Source organism: Arachis ipaensis, chromosome B2, assembly GCF_059453495.1.
Source record: "Arachis ipaensis isolate K30076 ecotype BB chromosome B2, ASM5945349v1, whole genome shotgun sequence".
Classification (NCBI taxonomy): domain Eukaryota; kingdom Viridiplantae; phylum Streptophyta; class Magnoliopsida; order Fabales; family Fabaceae; genus Arachis; species Arachis ipaensis.
The window spans coordinates 82,868,838-82,887,895 of record NC_142437.1 but is presented as its reverse complement, the minus strand read 5'-3'; positions in this window follow the sequence as shown (position 1 = coordinate 82,887,895).

Genomic DNA, 19,058 nt, shown 5'->3' with positions numbered 1-19,058 from the left:
TCCAAGTCATTCATGCCCTATAAAGCCTGAAACACTTAACACACAGATCACGGCATCGAATGGAATAAAGGATAGTTAAAATACAAAATGGAAAGTCTCTAGGAAGCAAGTTTTCAACCATAAAGTATTTTTAGGAAGGAATTATAAATGCATGCTTATTTAATGAATAAATGGGTAAAGATTTGATAAAACCACACAATTAAACACAATATAAATCATAAAATAATGGTTTATCAGGAGCCTCAGCAGGCAGAGCCCCAGCACGAGGAGCCCCAACAGGCATAGCCCCATCACGAGGAGCCTCCGCAGACACAGCTAGCAGATCCATCGGCCCCTATACAGGCAGAGCCTCAGGCACCTTCATTGCCAGAGCCTATAGAGACAGCATCAGCACACTATTCCGGAGGTGATGACTCTTCACACCCAGCTTGATTGAGCATCGAGGACGACGCTATTATTTAAGTGTGGGGAGGTCGCCATCTCTGGTGAATTTTATTTTGGTGAACTATTTAGACCCTTTTTATCCTATTTTGTTTCATTTTCTGTATTTTTATTTTATCTTATTTTCTTTACAGTACTTGCACATTTTCCTTTACTGTATTTCTGTTTATTTCTACTTTATTACATTTTGCACTTTGGGCTGTATATATCTTAGATATTTAGCTTGATTTGCACTCTTAGCTTATTAGTTGTGATATAGAAAATATAGATTATTAAGTTTAGTCTACTCTTTTTAACATATGAGAATTTGGTTTAATTGAAAATAGAGAGTAAACTAGAAATTTTTAGTTTTTCATAATCACAACAATCCACTTAGTATATATATAGATATATAATAATAAATGTTGGTAAATTGACGACATTTTTCAAGGAATATATTTATTTCTATAAAAGCCATTCAAACATTCACATTGATTAGAGTTGAAACTCTTTATTCTTACTTGCATGATATACGTAAATGTTATATGGTTTTTGAGCCAAAGAACACACAACCCGTAAGTTTTTGAGCTTAATTGCATGGTTACATTATTTAACCATAGTTTTCATTCCTGTGTGTTTCTTCACTATGATTGTAATCTTTTACTTTGTTCCATCCTATATGTCCAATATAGAATGTATTTACATGCTTGCATATGATTGAGGCCATTACTTATTTTTGCTCACTTATCCCAAATAGCCTACCCTTTTAAGTCACCCTTGTTTTCTACCTTGAGCCTTTTAATCCCCATTTATTCTGTATTTTATCACATCACTAGCCTTAAGCGAAAAAACAAATTATATCACCCCAAATTGAATCTTTGGTTAGCTTAAGATAGAGATTGTATATCAACTAAGTGTGGGGAACCGTGGGAACATGGGTTGATAGGAAAAGTATTCAATTGATAAATAAGAATTTGGGTACCTACTCATGTGAAACCAGAAAGTTTGGAAATCCATATGCATTGATAAGTTATATTTATGCTTCAAAAAAAATTCCTATAATTAAATAAATAAGCTTAGGGGACAAATTTACCCCAACAATGAGTTTAGTAAAAAAATCAATGCATCTGTGATAAAATTAAAAATAATTTGGTACATGAGTATGTGATACAAAAATGGAAAAATTGGGTAGCTAGGCATAATTTAAGAATTGTATAAGAGTATGTATATGTTAGGTGAGATCTTAGACTAATCAAGGATTCAATTTATAGCTTACTTAGCCATATATATATACCCTCACCTTTGCCTTAACCCCATTACAACCTTGAAAAGACCTCATGATGTTTGCATGTGTACATTAAATATTTGTTGATTGATTAGATGAAGAACAAAGTTTTAGAAAACATGACTAGAGAAGAGTAGAATGATTAACCCCAAACACTGAGTGATTAGAGTGTATATACAAATCCAGTGAGGGTTCAATAGCTCATTTCCATATATCCATGTTTAATCATTGATTGTCTTGCAAGTTTGTGAACTCTTTTGACTAACTCAACTCAACTGTGAATGTGTTTTAACATGATTTAGCCTTGGTTGTGCATATATAATTCCTTGAAAATTTTGACTCAATTTAACCACATATAAGCTTTATATATATAGGTGGATAATAATTAGAATTGCATGATTCATTTAGGTAGCTTGCATTTAGATAGATTGCATTGCATAGATTCCACCATTCTACCTTTACTCTTTTTTTTTTAGTTTCTCTTGAATTTAGCATGAGGACATGCTAATATTTAAGTGTTGGGAGGTTGATAAACCACTATTTTATGATTTATCTTGTGCTAATTTTAGTGGTTTTTATCAATTCTTCACTCACTTATTCATATAATTTGCATGGTTTTACAATTCCTTCCTTATTATGTGATATATGTGAAAACATGTTTCCTAAGCCTTAAAAATGTTAATTTTAATTATCCTTTATTACCATTCGATGCCGTGATCTGTGTGATTAGTATTTTCAGGCTTTATAGGGCAGGAATGGCTTAGAGGACAGAAAGGAAACATGCAAAAGTGGAAGGAACGCACAAAAATGAAGTTTTGAAGAAACTGACAGTGATGCGCGCGCATGGACGACGCATACGCGTGACAAGAAAAATCTCCAAATGACGCGCACGCGTAACCTACGCGTACGCGTGATAGACGCCATATGCAAAAAGTTACAGAAGTCGCCCCCAGCGATTTCTGAGCTATTTTTGACCCAGTTTTCGGCCCAGAAAACACATATTAGAGGCTATAAATTGGGAGAATCTATTCATTCATAGGGACAACTTCTCATTATACATAATTTTTAGGTTTTAGATGTAGGATTTATTCGTTTTCTCAATTCCATGTTCAATGTTCCTTTAATTTATGTGTTCTTCTACTTTTATTTATTCTAGTTTATCTATTTCTCCTATTGATCACTTTCTGTTGCTATTTGATTTATGAATTCTTATGTTTAATTTGATTTTCTATTTAATACAATTTGAGGTATTTCAGAGTTAAGATTGCTTTCTTCAAATTCATGTTATTGATGCTTTTTAATTTAATTTAGATTTTTCCCCCTTTGCTTTGGTTGAGTAATTGGTGACACTTGAGTTATCAAACTCAGCTATTGATTAAAAATTGGAATTTGTTGATTGATTTGGATTCCTCTAAAGCTAGTCTTTCCATAAGGAGTTGACTAGGACTTGAGGAATCAAATTGATTAGTCCACTTGACTTTCCTTTATTTAGTAAGGGTTAACTAAGTGGGAGCAATAAACAATTCTCATCACACCTGATAAGGATAACTAGGATGGGATTTCCGGTTCTTATACCTTGCAATGGTTTTCATGATTATTAATTTACTTTGATTCTTGCAATTTATTTTCTTGTTCCTTATTTCAAAAACCCAAAAAGATACTTTCTTCCATAACCAATAATAAATCATACTACTCTGCAATTCATTGAGAGATGACCCGAGGTTTAAATACTTCGGTTATAAATTTTATTGAGTTTTGTTACTTGTGACAACCAAAACTTTTGAACAAAGGGATTCTTGTGGGTTTAGAATCTATACTTACAACGGAAATTTAATTGCGAATTTCTAAACCACACAAAAGTCCTCTCGTCAGTCCTTCTAGGTTGCTCATTTCTATTTGAATCCATGGTGAGCTCCTTCCTGTTTTTGCACACACACAAACAGAAAACAAGGAAAAGTGGAAATCTCTATGTCACAGTATAGAGAATTCCCGGTGAGGTATCATATGTAAAAAGAAATAAAATAAAATAAAGCGAGCAATTAAACTAAGAATTTTGAAAACCAATAAGAAAGAGTAAACCAAAAATTTTGAAAATTAAACAAAGAAGAATACTAATATTCTCGAAAACTTCCAAAAGAAAATTACTAACGGGACACCAAACTTAAAATCAGAAATTAAGGGAGAATAAACAAAACCTAATTCGAAAACTTAAAGAAAAATAAACAAATAAACAAAACTAAGAAAAATACCTAATCTAAGCAATCAGACAACGAGTACTTGTTAATCACCGTCAGTCCCCAACAACAGTGCCAAAAACTTGGTGCGAATTTTTGGAATATCCATAACTGAACTGGAAAGTGCACCGAGTTGTCCAAGTAATACCTCAAGTGAGTGAGGGTCGATCCCACGAGAGTAATTCAAGAGTAAAAAAAGCAAATGAGAGAACTGGTGAGAAATTAATGAGAGAAAATAGTTAAGGTATCGGAGATGTTTACTTTTCCGGATTAAGTTTTCTTGCCAACTATTTTAATCATGCAAGATTCATTTCATGGCAAACTATAATTGACTAAACCCTAATGTCTTAGTGATTTAGACTCTTTTAACCTTCATCAACCGCCAATGTCTTGGTCACTTGATTCCGATTAGAGGGTTAAGTTCAAATCTAGTTTATGTCACGTATCCCGATTAGTTCAAGTAATTACAAATTTAGGAGGAATTTATTTTCAAGGTATTGTTCAGGTGAGATCCTCTTCCAAGGGTCACAAGAATGCAAATAGAATAAGGGTCATACTTTCTTTCCACCCAAATTCATAAAATAAAGAACGAAAGTAATCCTTGAAATTGAATCAATACATTAATTAAAATAGAAAAGCAATAGTCTTAATCCATAGAAATAAATAGAGCTCCTAACCATAACCAAGGAAGTTTAGTGGCTCATGACCTACAGAGAAAACAAGGATTCTGAAAAGTGTGAAACTGCCGAAGTGAGAAGATCCCCCTAAAGGGTGAATCTTTTCCCTTTTATATCTAACCTAATTTTGATTTGAAACTAAAAATAAAATATTAAATCCTAAAACTAAAAGATATTGTTTGTAAATAAAAATTACAAAAATAAAATAAAAGATAACTAATAAAAGCTAAATCCACTCGAAGATACTTCATTAATGAGGCTTCAATTTAGATTTTCCAACGCTAAATGACAGGAGGGCGTTTAGCACCCAAAGAGGCAAAAGGCTTCCCGTTTTGTTGTGTTGCTAGCGCTAAACACCAGTTGGGCGTTTAACGCCTATAGAGGCAGCTTCAAATCTTCTCTTTTTAGCATAAAACTCTGTCAAATTGCTCCAAATCTCACCTAAAACCATAAAAATACTAAAACAACTCAAAGTAGTATCCAAAGAGAATTTTTTCACTAAAATATAATAAAACTTAATAAATTCTAACTAAAATTACTAGAAAACAAGGAAAATGGCTACAAGATGCTCACGCATCAGGTAGCATTACAAATGGAAAATAAATCTCTGAAACTGGCACATGGTATAGTGTAGAATGTCTTGATCAAGATTGGAGAACTTTTCCTCCATGCAGATTTTGTAATCCTTGACATGGGGAGGATGAGAACGATTCCATTATCCTAGGAAGATCATTTCTGGCCACTAGGAGAGCTTTGATTGATGTGGAGCAAGGTGAATTGGTTCTGAGGATGCGTGAGAATTACTTGGTATTCAAGGTTTTATATCTTTACATCACTCTGATGAAGGAGGCTATAATCCAAGTCTCCAAGTATCTTTGACTGAGGTAAAGCAAAGCTCACCGCTGAAGCCTCCTTTGGTGGGAGTTAATACCATCCCCCTTGACATCAAACCTAAGTTTGGTATTAGATGTGCATCATCCACCTAGGAGGGGAGCCCCAAGAAGAAGGTGCCCAAGGGTTAGAGGAACAAGAAGATTCCTACTGATGATTTTTTACCAGGAATGAAGGTGGTAATTACTAAAAGTCAAATCCTACCTCATACAGTAAATAGGATCCTATCTCTTGAGCATATTGAGTTAATCCATGAGAGCACAGGAAAGAAGTTCATAGTGAGAGGTGAAGAGCTAAGTCCCTATGACTATCCCCCTCCTTAGTGGAGCTGACCGTCAAGCTAGTGACGGTAAAGAAGGGCTTGTTGGGAGGCAACCCAACACTGAGTATCCTTCAATTTTTCTTTTAGTTTGTTTTCTTTATCTTTGGTTTTTATTATTATTAGTATTCATAGTTTTCCTTGGTTTTCTGATGATTATGGTCATGCAAAGTGTGTAGAACAGGGACAGGAGGACTCTGGAGGAGAAGCAAAACACCCTGGAAAATAATTCACTTTAGTGCCTTGGCGCTAAACGCCAGGCTGGGCGTTTAGCGCCAGGAATGGAACCAAGGGCGCCAATGTTAAATGCCAGGAGGGCGTTTAACACCCTGAAGGGCAGGAAGAAGCTGGCGTTAAATGACAGGTGGGCATTTAACTACCACAAGGAGCTTAATTTCAAGAATGGCCATACCCCCAAGGGCGCTAAACCCCAGGTAGGCGTTTAGCACTAGGCCTCGTCCCCATAAAAAAAAAGTTTCAATTCTGGTGTTGAACGTCAGGAGTGGCATTTAACGCCCAGGATGACATGAGCAGTACCACGTTGGGGCGCTAAACATTGGAGCTGGCGTTTAGTGCCAGCAACGTATATTTTTTAATTTTTGAAGAAACCTTTACCATTTCCAACGGTTAATATCCTCTCCCCCCTCCCCCTTCCCTTTAACCATTCAACCTCCTTCTCCCATTCTCTCTCTCTCCCTTACCCACTATACCATCTACATTCATTCCCTATTTCCCAAACAACCTTCAAATCACCCTCACATCACCCAATCAACTCCCCTCAATCCCACCACTTCTTTCTCCTCCCCATTACCCAACGGTTACACCCCTCCCCCACACACCTCCATTAGTTTCATTAACCAACCAACCCCCTATCCCCTTTTACCGTAACCCCCCTCCATTCCATCTATATAAACCTCACTCCTCCCTCCTTTTACTTTTACCACACCTCTATACACCTCTCTCATTTCCTTACATCCATTTCTTTCCATTTCCTTTCCGTCTTAACTGTGCACCCCTCTTCCCCCTTCCACTATTCTTCATTTTTTTTACTTCACTTTCACCACCGCCACCATAACTAAAACCACCCTCTCTCCACTCTCATCTTTCCATCACTTTTTTTCTTCACACTTGTAGCCAATCCCTATCCAGCATCTCCTTTCCCTCTTACATTTCTTTTCACTCTTCTATTTCTCTTTGCTTGGAGACGAGCAAACTTTTAAGTTTGGTGTTGGAACGCTTCACTTTTTCTTTATTATCATTATCCATATGGTTCCTAAAAGTGGTAAATCTTCTTCAAGAAAGAGGAAAGAGAAGGCTCCTGCATCCGGCCCATATGACTTCACCCTGTTTTTTTCTAAGACCTACGAGGATCACTTCAATGAAGTTGTCGGCAAAACAAAAGTGATCCCGGAGGTCCGCTTTGATCTGCAGCCAGGCGAGTATCCAAAAATCTGGGACCAGATTCTGAGAACAGGTTGGGAAGTTCTAACCAACCCTGTGACCGATGTAGGCGGGCTTATGGTTAGGGAGTTCTACGCCAATACTTGGGTGACTTACAAGCATGTCACAGACGTGAACCCAGACCCAAAGAACTGGCGCACTATGGTCCAAGGGAGCATCCTCGAGTTTAGTCAGGAGAGAGTGAGGGAGATACTTTAGTTACCACCTTCTAAAGACGACCCTCATTCTTACCCTCAGAGGATCAACACTGACCAGAGGCTGGACTAGATCCTCACAGATATATGCCTTCCTAAAGCGCAGTGGAAGAGGGATGCTAGGGGTCAGTCATACCAGCTGGGCAAGCATGATCTGAGGCCAGTTTTTCGAGGATGGTTAGAGTTCATTCAGCGCTTTATCATTCCTACGAGTAATCGGTCCAAGGTTACTATTGACCGAGCCATGATGATTCATTGCATCATGCTCGGTAATGAGGTAGAGGTGCATCGGGTGATCCCGTAGGAGTTATACAGAATAGTCGAGAAGGCCTCCACCTCGGCTAGATTGGTCTTCCCCCACCTCATATTCCGCCTGTGTGAGGATGCCCGAGTCTGTATTGATGGAGATATCCCTATTGCTATTGATAGACCTATCACTAGGAGGGATATGGAGTATGCTAGGGAGATTGGACATGCACCACCTCAGGAGCCAGTTCCCACTCCTCAGCAGAAGCTGCCGGAGATGCCTCAGGGATTCTATTTTCCTCCTTGTGACTATTGAGATCAGTTGACTACATCTCTAGGGGAGCTGACATCTTCTATTGATAAGCTGAGGATTGAGCATCATGACCACTTAACCCTCCTCTATTAGCTAGTATAGGAGCAGCTGAGGCAGAGGCGCAACTTGGATGAGCTGAAGTGCTAGAGAGGATTCCCGGGAGGGAGCAGCAGCCACCAGGACTGAGGTGGTTAAGTTTCAATATCTTCTGCTTATTTTATTTTCTGTTTTTCAGTGTTTATCTTATTTCCTGATTTCTGTTTGAAAGTTTTGCATGACTAGTAGTAGTAGTTTATTGTTTTCTAGCCTAGTGATTTATTTTAATGTTTTATTTTTATTTTGAAAGAGGTCTCATGTATTTCTTACTGAGCTTAAAAAAATCAAAAGAAAAAGAAAAGAAGTAGTAAAATGCATGAGACTTAAGTTATATGTTATGAGTTATTTTGATTACTTTGATGTTGTGGTATTGTCTATGATTCTGAATATATGAACTAAATAGTGCATATTTGATATTGAAGTTAAGAATGTTGATTCCTGAGGTACAAAAACTTAGAGAAGTATTATGGATTCTCTAAAGTAAGTAAGAGATTGGTCCTGGAACCAAAATAAACAGCAAAAAGAAAAATAAAAATCAAAGTCCAAGGCTCTGAGAATCAATGGTTAGGAAGGTCAAACATGATTAAAAGCTCAAAGAGTTATTTTTCTTACCATATGCTTATGGTGTGAATCTGTCAAGTTACCCTTGAAACAAAGCACTAAGAGTCGAGACCAAGTATAATAATAGAGTATGCCAAGGGCTCTGAGCACCACTGACTAGGAGAAATTAAAACAAATTCTAACTTCAAAGAGTCCCTAGTGATGTGCTTGTGGTGTTTTTGTGTCAAGCTAAATTTGAGACAAAACACTTAGAGTCATGGCTAGGCTCAAGATGAAAAGCACCAAAGAAAAGATAAGAAAAAGCTGTGTTCAAGGATTAATCAGAGCTTCAAGAAAAAGAGAGTCCATAATATCATCCAAGTTCTAATTCTGAAGGATATCAATATTTCTGAGCTTTAAAGGATAGTGAGATGCTAAACCAATTCAGAATTATAGTGTCATTAGCCCCACTGTGTGATTGGACATGAGCTTGAATGAGCACTCAAGTCTTAGGCATTTTCTCTTCTCAGTCCTATATTGTTTTTAGTTGCTTGACGATAAGAAACAGTTCAAGTTTGGTGTTGTGATACGTGAGCATCTTTCCCTTATTTTCTGTTTATTTTAAGTTAGAATATATTGAGTTTAAGTATATTTTAGTGTTAAAATCCTCCTTGGATGCTACTTTGAGTTATTTTGGTGTTTTAATTATTTCAAGTGAAATTTGGATCAGTTTGGCATAGTTTTGTGCAAGAAAGAGAACAAATGGAGCTGCCCACTAGGGCGCTAAATGCCAAGTTGGCGTTTAGCGCCAGCAACTCATCGAGATCAGAGGAGTTTCTGCCCTCAAGGGTGCTAAACGCTGCAACTGGCGTTTAGCGCCAGGCAATCTGGATCACACTTCACTCTTGGAGCATCTTTAGTTAGACTTAGCTCTTCTTAATTATTATCTTTTATCTTATTTTAGTTATTTTTTATTTACAAACAAAATTTTTTAGTTTTAGAATTTATTATTTTATTTTAGTTTCAAATCAAATTAGGTTAGATATAAAAGGAAAAAGATTCACCCTTCGGGGAAATCTTCTCACTTCCGCACGTTCACATTTTCCGAACCCTAGTTTTTTCTCTGAAGCATGAGCCACTAAACCTCCTTGGTTAAGGTTAGGAGCTCTGTTTATTTCTATGGATTAAGACTATTACTATTCTATTTTAATTAATATATTGATTCAATTTCAAGGATTACTTTTGTTCTCTATCTTATGAATCTGGGTAGATCAGAAGAATAACCCTCATTCTATTTGTGTTCTTATAATTCTTGTAAGAGATATCTCACCTGAACAATAGCTTGAAAGTAAATTCCTCCTAAATCATTAATTACTTGAACTAATCAGGATATGTGACATACTATCCTCTTAGCTTTGGGTAATTAGAGTTTTTGTGGCCATAAACTAGAATTGAACTTAACCCTCTAATTAAAATTAAGTGACCAAGACATTAGCGGTTAACTAGGTTAGAGGAGACTAAATCACTAAGATATTAGGGTTTAGTCACTGACAGTTTGCCATGAAATGAATCTTGCATGATTAAAATAGTTGGCCATAAACTAAATCACTAAGACATTAAGGTTTAGTCACCTTAACTACTTTCTCTCGTATATTTCACATCATTATCACTGTTTGCGTTTTCTACTCTCTAAACTATTATGCTTTTTGAACCCTCAAAATATCACTTTCTGCTTGCCTGACTAAAGAATCATTCAACCATTATTGCTCAATCCATCAATCCTCGTGGGATCGACCCTCACTCACCTAAGGTATTACTTGTTACGACCCGGTATACTTTCCAGTTAGTTTGTGGTTTTGAAATACCCAACAGTTAGTAACTTGGGTAACCTTGAGTTACTAATGTTCAAGTTGATTGATAATATTGAGATTTTAATTAATCTTATTTCCATTGACGCTAATTTTTTGCTAATTCAATTAATAAGTTGGTTAAGACTTATGAATTAGGATTAATTAAGCTCATTTAACTTTCCTTCGATGTTGTGGATGACGAAGTGTGATTGCTCGTTGTAATTATCATGTTGTGGTTAGTGGTATGTGAAATTGTTACTCAGGTTGTGAATTATTGTTCGAAATTGATTCCCTGGCGATGGCACCAAAAACGGATGCACAGAACCATGGTCTAAACATATCTTCACAACTTCGCATAACTAACCAGCAAGTGCACTGGGTCGTCCAAGTAATAAACCTTACGTGAGTAAAGGTCGATCCCACGGAGATTGTTGGTATGAAGCAAGCTATGGTCACCTTGTAAATCTCAGTCAGGCGGATATAAAATAGTTTTGGAGTTTTCGAAATTAATACTAAAATAAGGATAGAAATACTTATGTAAATCATTAGTGAGAATTTCAGATAAGCGTATGGAGATGCATTCATTCCTCTGAGCCTCTGCTTTCCTGCTGTCTTCATCCAGTCCGTCTTACTCCTTTCTATGGCTGGCTTTATGTAAGGATGTCACCGGTGCCAATGGCTACTTTCAATCCTCTCGGGAAAATGGTCCAAATGCTCTGTCACAGCACGGCTAATCGTCTGGAGGCATCACCCTTGTCGTTGGTTGCATCCTATTCCTCTCTGTGAAAATGCTCCGATGCGCTGTCACTGCATGGCTAATCATCTTGGAGGTTCTCGATCATACTGGAATAGAATTTACTATCCTTTTGCGTCTGTCACTACGCCCAGCACTCACGAGTTTGGAGTTTGTCACAGTCATTCAATCCCAGAGTTCTACTCGGAATACCACGGACAAGGTTTAGACTTTCCGGACTCTCATGAATGCCGCCATCAATCTAGCTTATACCACGAAGATTCTGATTAAGAGATCTAAAAGATACTCATTCAATCTAATGTAGAACAGAAGTGGTTGTCAGGCACGCGTTCATAGGGAATGATGATGATTGTCACGTTCATCACATTCAGGTTGAAGTGCGAATGAATATCTTAGAAGCGAAATAAGATGAATTGAATAGAAAACAGTAGTACTTTGCATTAATCTTTGAGGAATAGCAGAGCTCCACACCTTAATCTATGGAGTGCAGAAACTCTACCGTTGAAAATACATAAGTAATGAAGATCCAGGCATGGCCGAATGGCCAGCCCCCAAACGTGATCAATAGATCAAAAGATAATCCAAAGATGTCTAATACAATAGTAAAAGGTCCTATTTATAATAAACTAGCTAGTAGGGTTTACAGAAGTAAGTAATTGATGCATAAATCCACTTCCAGGGCCCACTTGGTGTGTGCTTGGGCTGAGCTTTAAGTCTACACGTGGAGAGGTCATTCTTAGAGTTGAACGCCAGCTTTTGTGCCAGTTTGGGCGTTGAACTCCACTTTGCAACTTGTTTCTGGCGCTGGACGCCAGAATTGGGCAGAGAGCTGGCGTTGAACGCCAGTTTGCATCGTCTAAACTTGGGCAAAATATGGACTATTATATATTGCTGGAAAGCCCTGGATGTCTACTTTCCAACGCAATTAGAAACGCGCCATTTTGATTTCTGTAGCTCCAGAAAATTCATTTTGAGTGCAGGGAGGTCAGAATCCAACAGCATCAACAGTCCTTCTTCAACCTCTGAATCTGATTTTTGCTCAAGTCCCTCAATTTCAGCCAGAAAATACCTGAAATCACAGAAAAACACACAAACTCATAGTAAAGTCCAGAAATGTGAATTTAACATAAAAACTAATGAAAACATCCCTAAAAGTAACTAGATTCTACTAAAAACATACTAAAAATAATGCCAAAAAGAGTATAAATTATCCACTCATCACAACACCAAACTTAAATTGTTGCTTGTCCCCAAGCAACTGAAAATCAAATAGGATAAAAAGAAGAGAATATACTATAAATTCCAAACTATCAATGAAACATAGCTCCAATCAGATGAGCGGGACTTGTAGCTTTTTGCCTCTTGAATAGTTTTGGCATCTCACTTTATCCATTGAAGTTCAGAATGATTGGCTTCTATAAGAACTCAGAGTTTAGATAGTGTTATTGACTTTCCTAGTTCAGTATGATGATTCTTGAACACAGCTATTTTATGAGTCTTGGCCGTGGCCCTAAGCACTTTGTTTTCCAGTATTACCACCGGATACATAAATGCCACAGACATATAATTGGGTGAATCTTTTCAGATTGTGACTCAGCTTTGCTAAAGTCCCCAATTAGAGGTGTCCAGGGTTCTTAAGCACACTCTGTTTTTGCTTTGGACCTTGACTTTAACCGCTCAGTCTCAAGTTTTCACTTGACACCTACACGCCACAAGCACATGGTTAGGGACAGCTCGGTTTAGCCGCTTAGACCAGGATTTTATTCCTTTAGGCCCTCCTATCCACTGATGCTCAAAGCCTTGGGATCCTTTTTATTTGCCCTTACCTTTTGGTTTTAAGGGTTATTGGCTTTTTGCTCTTGCCTCTTGGTTTTAAGAGCTTTTGGCTTTTTCTGCTTGCTTTTTTTTTTCTTTCTATATTTTTTTTTCGCCTATTTTAAATTTTTTTTTTCTTCAAGCTTTGTTCTTTGCTGTTTTTTCTTGCTTCAAGAATCATTTTTATGATTTTTCAGATTATCAAATAACATGTCTCCTAGTCATCATTCTTTCAAGAGCCAACATATTTAACATTCTTAAACAACAACTTCAAAAGACATATGCACTGTTCAAGCATACATTCAGAAAACAAGAAGCATTGTCACCACATCAATATAATTAAACTAAGTTCAAGGATAAATTCAAAACTCATGTACTTCTTGTTCTTTTGAATTAAAACATTTTTCATTTAAGAGAGGTGATGGATTCATAGGACATTCATAACTTTAAGACAAAGTTACTAACTACTAATGATCATGTAATGAAGACACAAACATAGATAAGCACTTAACATAGAGAAAACGAAAAACAGAGAAAGTAAGAACAAGGAATGAGTCCACCTTAGTGATGGTGGCGTTTCCTTCTTGAGGAACCAATGATGTCCTTGAGCTCTTCTATGTCTCTTCCTTGTCTTTGTTGCTCCTCCCTCATTGCTTTTTGATCTTCTCTTATTTCATGAAGGATGATGGAGTGCTCTTGATGTTCCACCCTTAGTTGTCCCATGTTGGAACTTAATTCTCCTAGGGAGGTGTTGATTTGCTCCCAATAGTTTTGTGGAGGAAAATGCATATAAGGCATCTCCGGGATCTCATGGTGATGAGCTTCCTGCGCCTCTTGAGCTCCATGAATGGGCTCTCTTGCTTGCTCCATCTTTTTCTTAGTGATGGGCTTCTCTTACTCAATGTGAATGTCTCCTTCTATGGAAGCTCCAGCTGAGTAACATAGATGGCAGATAAGATGAGGAAAAGCTAGCCTTGCCCCAGGAGAGGGCTTTTTGGCTATTTTGTAGAGTTCAAGGGAGATGACTTCATGAACCTCTACTTCTTCTCCAATCATGATGCTATGGATCATGATGGCCCGATCCACAGTAACTTCATATCGGTTGCTAGTGGGGATGATGGAGCGTTGGATGAACTCCAACCATCCTCTAGCCACAGGCTTGAGGTCCAATCTTCTTAGTTGAACCGGCTTGCCTTTGGAGTCAATATTCCATTGAGCTCCTTCCACACATATGTCCATGAGGACTTGGTCCAACCTTTGATTAAAGTTGACCCTTCTAGTGTAGGGGCGTTCATCTCCTTGCATCATAGGCAAGTTAAACGCCAACCTCACATTTTCCGGACTAAAATCCAAGTATTTCCCCCGAACCATTGTAACATAGTTCTTTGGATCCGGGTTCTTACTTTGATCATGGTTCTTGGTGATCCATGCATTGGCATAGAACTCTTGAACCATTAGGATGCCGACTTATTGGATGGGATTTGTTAGAACTTCCCAACCTCTTCTTTGAATTTCATGTCGGATCTCCGGATACTCATTTCTTTTGAGTTTGAAAGGGACCTCGGGGATCACCTTCTTCTTGGCCACAACATCATAGAAGTGGTCTTGATGAGCTTTGGAGATGAATCTTTCCATCTCCCATGACTCGGAGGTGGAAGTTTTTGTCTTCCCTTTCCCTTTTCTAGAGGATTCTCCGGTCTTAGGTGCCATCAATGGTAATGGAAAAACAAAAAGCTTATGCTTTTACCACACCAAACTTAGAATATTGCTCGCCCTCGAGCAAGAAAATAAAGAATTAGATGAAGAAGAAGAAGAAAAGATGGAGAAGAGGGGGGAGGTGTGTTTCGGCCAAGAAGGGAAGAGAGGGTTGTGTTGTGTGAAAATGAGGAAGAATGGAAGGCTTTATATAGGGAAGGGAGGGGGAGTTAAGGTTCGGCCATATGGGTGGGTTTTGGTGGGAAATTGATTTGAATTTTAAAGGTAGGTGGAGTTTATTGGGTAGGTTTATGGGGAAGAGTGGGTGGATGTGAGTGGTGAAGGGTTAATAGGGAAGAGAGATGGAGGTGATAGGTGAAGGGTTTTGGGAAAAAGTGTTTATTGGGAATAGAGGATGATTGAGAAGAGAGAAGAGAGTGAGTGGAGGTAGGTGGGGATCCTGTGGGGTCCACAGATCCTGAGATGATCCTGTGGGGTCCACAGATCCTGAGATGATCCTGTGGGGTCCACAGATCCTGAGGTGTTCAAGGATTTACAACCTTGCACCAAATTAGGCATGTAAAATGCCCTTGCACACAACTCTGGGCGTTCAGCGCCAGGTTGGTGCCCATTTTGGGCGTTCAACGCCCATTTGTTGCCCATTTCTGGCGTTGAACGCCAGAACCATGCTTGTTCTGGGCGTTCAGCGCCAGCTCTTCTCCAGGGTGCAATTCTGGCGTTCAGCGCCCAGATGCTGCCCTTTTTGGGCGTTCAGCGCCCAGATACTGCCCATTTTGGGCGTTCAGCGCCAGAACCATGCTCTGTTCTGGCGTTGAACGCCAGACAGGTGCTTCCTCCAGGGTGTGATTTTTCTTCCGCTGTTTTTGATTCTGTTTCTAAATTTTTCGTTTATTTTGTGACTCCACATGATCATGAACCTAAGAAAACATGAAAAACAAAAATAAAATTAGATAAATAAACATTGGGTTGCCTCCCAACAAGCGCTTCTTTAATGTCAATAGCTTGACAGTGGGCTCCCATGGAGCCTCACAGATGTGCAGAGCTTTGTTGAGACCTCCCAACACCAAACTTAGAGTTTGGATATGGGGGTTTGACACCAAACTTAGAGTTTGGTTGTGGCCTCCCAACACCAAACTTAGAGTTTGACTGTGGGGGCTTTGGTGGACTCTGCTTTGAGAGAAGCTTTTTCTGCTTCCTCTCCATGGATGCAGAGAGAGATCCTTGAGTTGTAAACACAAGGTTGTCCTTATTTAATTGAAGGATCAATTCTCCTCTGTCCACATCAATCACAGCTCTTGTTGTGGCTAGGAAAGGTCTTCCTAGGATGATGGATTCATCCTCTTCCTTTCCAGTATCCAGGACTATGAAATCAGCAGGGATGTAAAGTCCTTCAACCTTTACTAACACGTCCTCTACTTGTCCATAAGCCTATTTTCTTGAATTGTCTGCCATCTCTAATGAGATTTTAGCAGCTTGCACCCCATAGATTCCCAGTTTCTCTATTACAGAGAAGGGCATGAGGTTTATTCCTGAACCAAGGTCACACAGAGCCTTAAAGATCATGGTGCCTATGGTACAAGGTATTATGAACTTTCCAGGATCCTGTCTCTTCTGAGGCAATGTCAGTTGATCCAGATCACTTAGTTCATTGGTGAACAAGGGAGGTTCATCTTCCCAAGTTTCAATACCAAATAATTTGGCATTTAGCTTCATGATTGCACCAAGGAACTTGGCAGCTTGCTCTTCAGTAACATCCTCATTTTCTTCAGAAGAGGAATACTCATCAGAGCTCATGAATGGCATAAGGAGGTTCAATGGAATCTCTATGGTCTCTAGATGCGTCTCAGATTCCTTAGGTTCCTCAGAGGGAAGCTCCTTATTGATCAGTGGACGTCCCAGGAGGTCTTCCTCCTTGGGATTCACGTCCTTCTCCTCTCTTGTGGGTTCGGCCATGGTAATTAATTCAATAGCCTTGCACTCTCCTTTTGGATTCTCTTCTGTATTGCTTGGGAGAGTACTAGGAGGGATTTCAGTGATCCTTTTACTTAGCTGGCCCACTTGTGCTTCCAAATTTCTAATGGAAGACCTTGTTTCATTCATGAAACTCACAGTGGCCTTAGATAGATCAGAGACTAAATTTGCTAAGCTAGATAGATTCTGCTCAGAATTCTCTGTCTGTTGCTGAGTGGATGATGGAAAAGGCTTGCTATTGCTAAACCTGTTTCTTCCACCATTATTAAAGCCTTGTTGAGGCTTTTGATCCTTCCATGAGAGATTTGGGTGATTTCTCCATGATGGATTGTAGGTGTTTCCATATGGTTCACCCATGTATTTTAACTCTGCTATTGCAGGGTTCTCAGGATCATAAGCTTCTTCCTCAGAAGATGCCTCTTGAGTACTGTTGGATGCAGCTTGCATTCCATTCAGACTCTGAGAAATCATATTGACTTGCTGAGTCAATATTTTATTCTGAGCCAATATGGCATTCAGAGTATCAATTTCAAGAACTCCCTTCTTCATAGGCGTCCCATTACTCACAGGATTCCTCTTAGAAGTGTACATAAACTGGTTATTAGCAACCATGTCAATGAGTTCTTGAGCTTCTGCAGGCGTTTTCTTTAGGTGAATGGATCCACCTGCAGAAGTATCCAATGACATCTTTGATAGCTCAGATAAACCATCATAGAATATATTCAGGATGGTCCATTCTGAAAGCATGTCAGAAGGATACTTTTTGGTCAGCTGCTTGTATCTTTCCCAAGCTTCATAGAGGGATTCACCTTCTTTCTGTCTGAAGGTTTGAACATCAGCTCTAAGCTTGCTCAGCTTTTGAGGAGGAAAGAACTTGGCTAAGAAAGCCGTGACCAGCTTATCCCAAGAGTTCAGGCTGTCTTTGGGTTGAGAGTCCAACCATATTCTAGCTCTGTCTCTTACAGCAAAAGGGAAAAGCATGAGCCTGTAGACTTCAGGATCTACTCCATTAGTCTTAACAGTATCACAGATCTGCAAGAATTCAGTTAAGAACTGAAAAGGATCTTCAGATGGAAGTCCATGAAACTTGCAGTTATGCTGCATCAGAGAAACTAGCTGAGGTTTCAGCTCAAAATTGTTTGCTCCAATGGTAGGAATGGAGATGCTTCTTCCATGTAAATTGGAATTAGGTGCAGTAAAGTCACCAAGCATTCTCCTTGCATTATTGTTGTTGGGTTCGGCTGCCATCTCCTTTACTTGTTTGAAATTTTCAATAAGGTTGTCTCTGGATTGTTGTAATTTAGCTTCTCTTAGTTTTCTCTTCAGAGTCCTTTCAGGTTCTGGATCAGCTTCAACAAGAATGCCTTTTTCTTTGTCCCTGCTCATAAGAAAGAGAAGAGAAAAAGAAAAGAAGAGGAATCCTCTATGTCACAGTAAAGAGGTTCCTTATTGTTAGTAGAAGAAGAAAAGGAATAGGGGTGAAGAAGAATGAAGAATCCAAACACAAAGGTGATGATAGGAGCAGAGATGAAGAGAAGTGTTAGTAGATGAATAAATAAATAGAAGGGGATGAGAGGAGGAGAGAATTTTCGAAAATAATTTTTGAAAAAGAGTTAGTGATTTTCGAAAATAGTTTTTGAAAAAGGTTAGTAGTTTTTCGAAAATTCAAATAAAAAATAAAATAATTAGTCTAATTAAAAAGAAATTTTGAAAAAGAGGGAAGATTTTTTCGAAAATTAGAGAGAGAGAGTTAGTTAGGTAGTTTTGAAAAAGGTAAGAAACAAACAAAAAGTTAGTTAGTTAGTTGAAACAAATTTTGAAAAGATAAGAAGTTAGGAAGTTAGAAAAGATATTTTGCAATCACTTTTTTGAAAAAGGTAAGATAAGAAGATATTTTTGAAAAGATATGATAGAAATTAGTTTTTGAAAAAGATTTGATTTTTAAAATCTCAATTAATGACTTGATTCACAAGAAATCACAAGATATGATTCTAAAACTTAAAGTTTGAATCTTTCTTAACAAGTAAGTAACAAACTTGAAATTTTTGAATCAAAACATTAATTGATGATGTTATTTTCGAAAATATGATGTAAAATTAAGAAAAAGATTTTTGAAAAATATTTTTGAAATTTTCGAAAATAACTAAAAAAATTGAAAAAAGATTTGATTTTTGAAAAAGATTTTGAAAAAGATAAGATTCTTTTTAAATTGAAAATTTAATTTGACTCATAAAAACAACTAGATTTTAAAAATTTTTGAAAAAGTCAAATCTAAT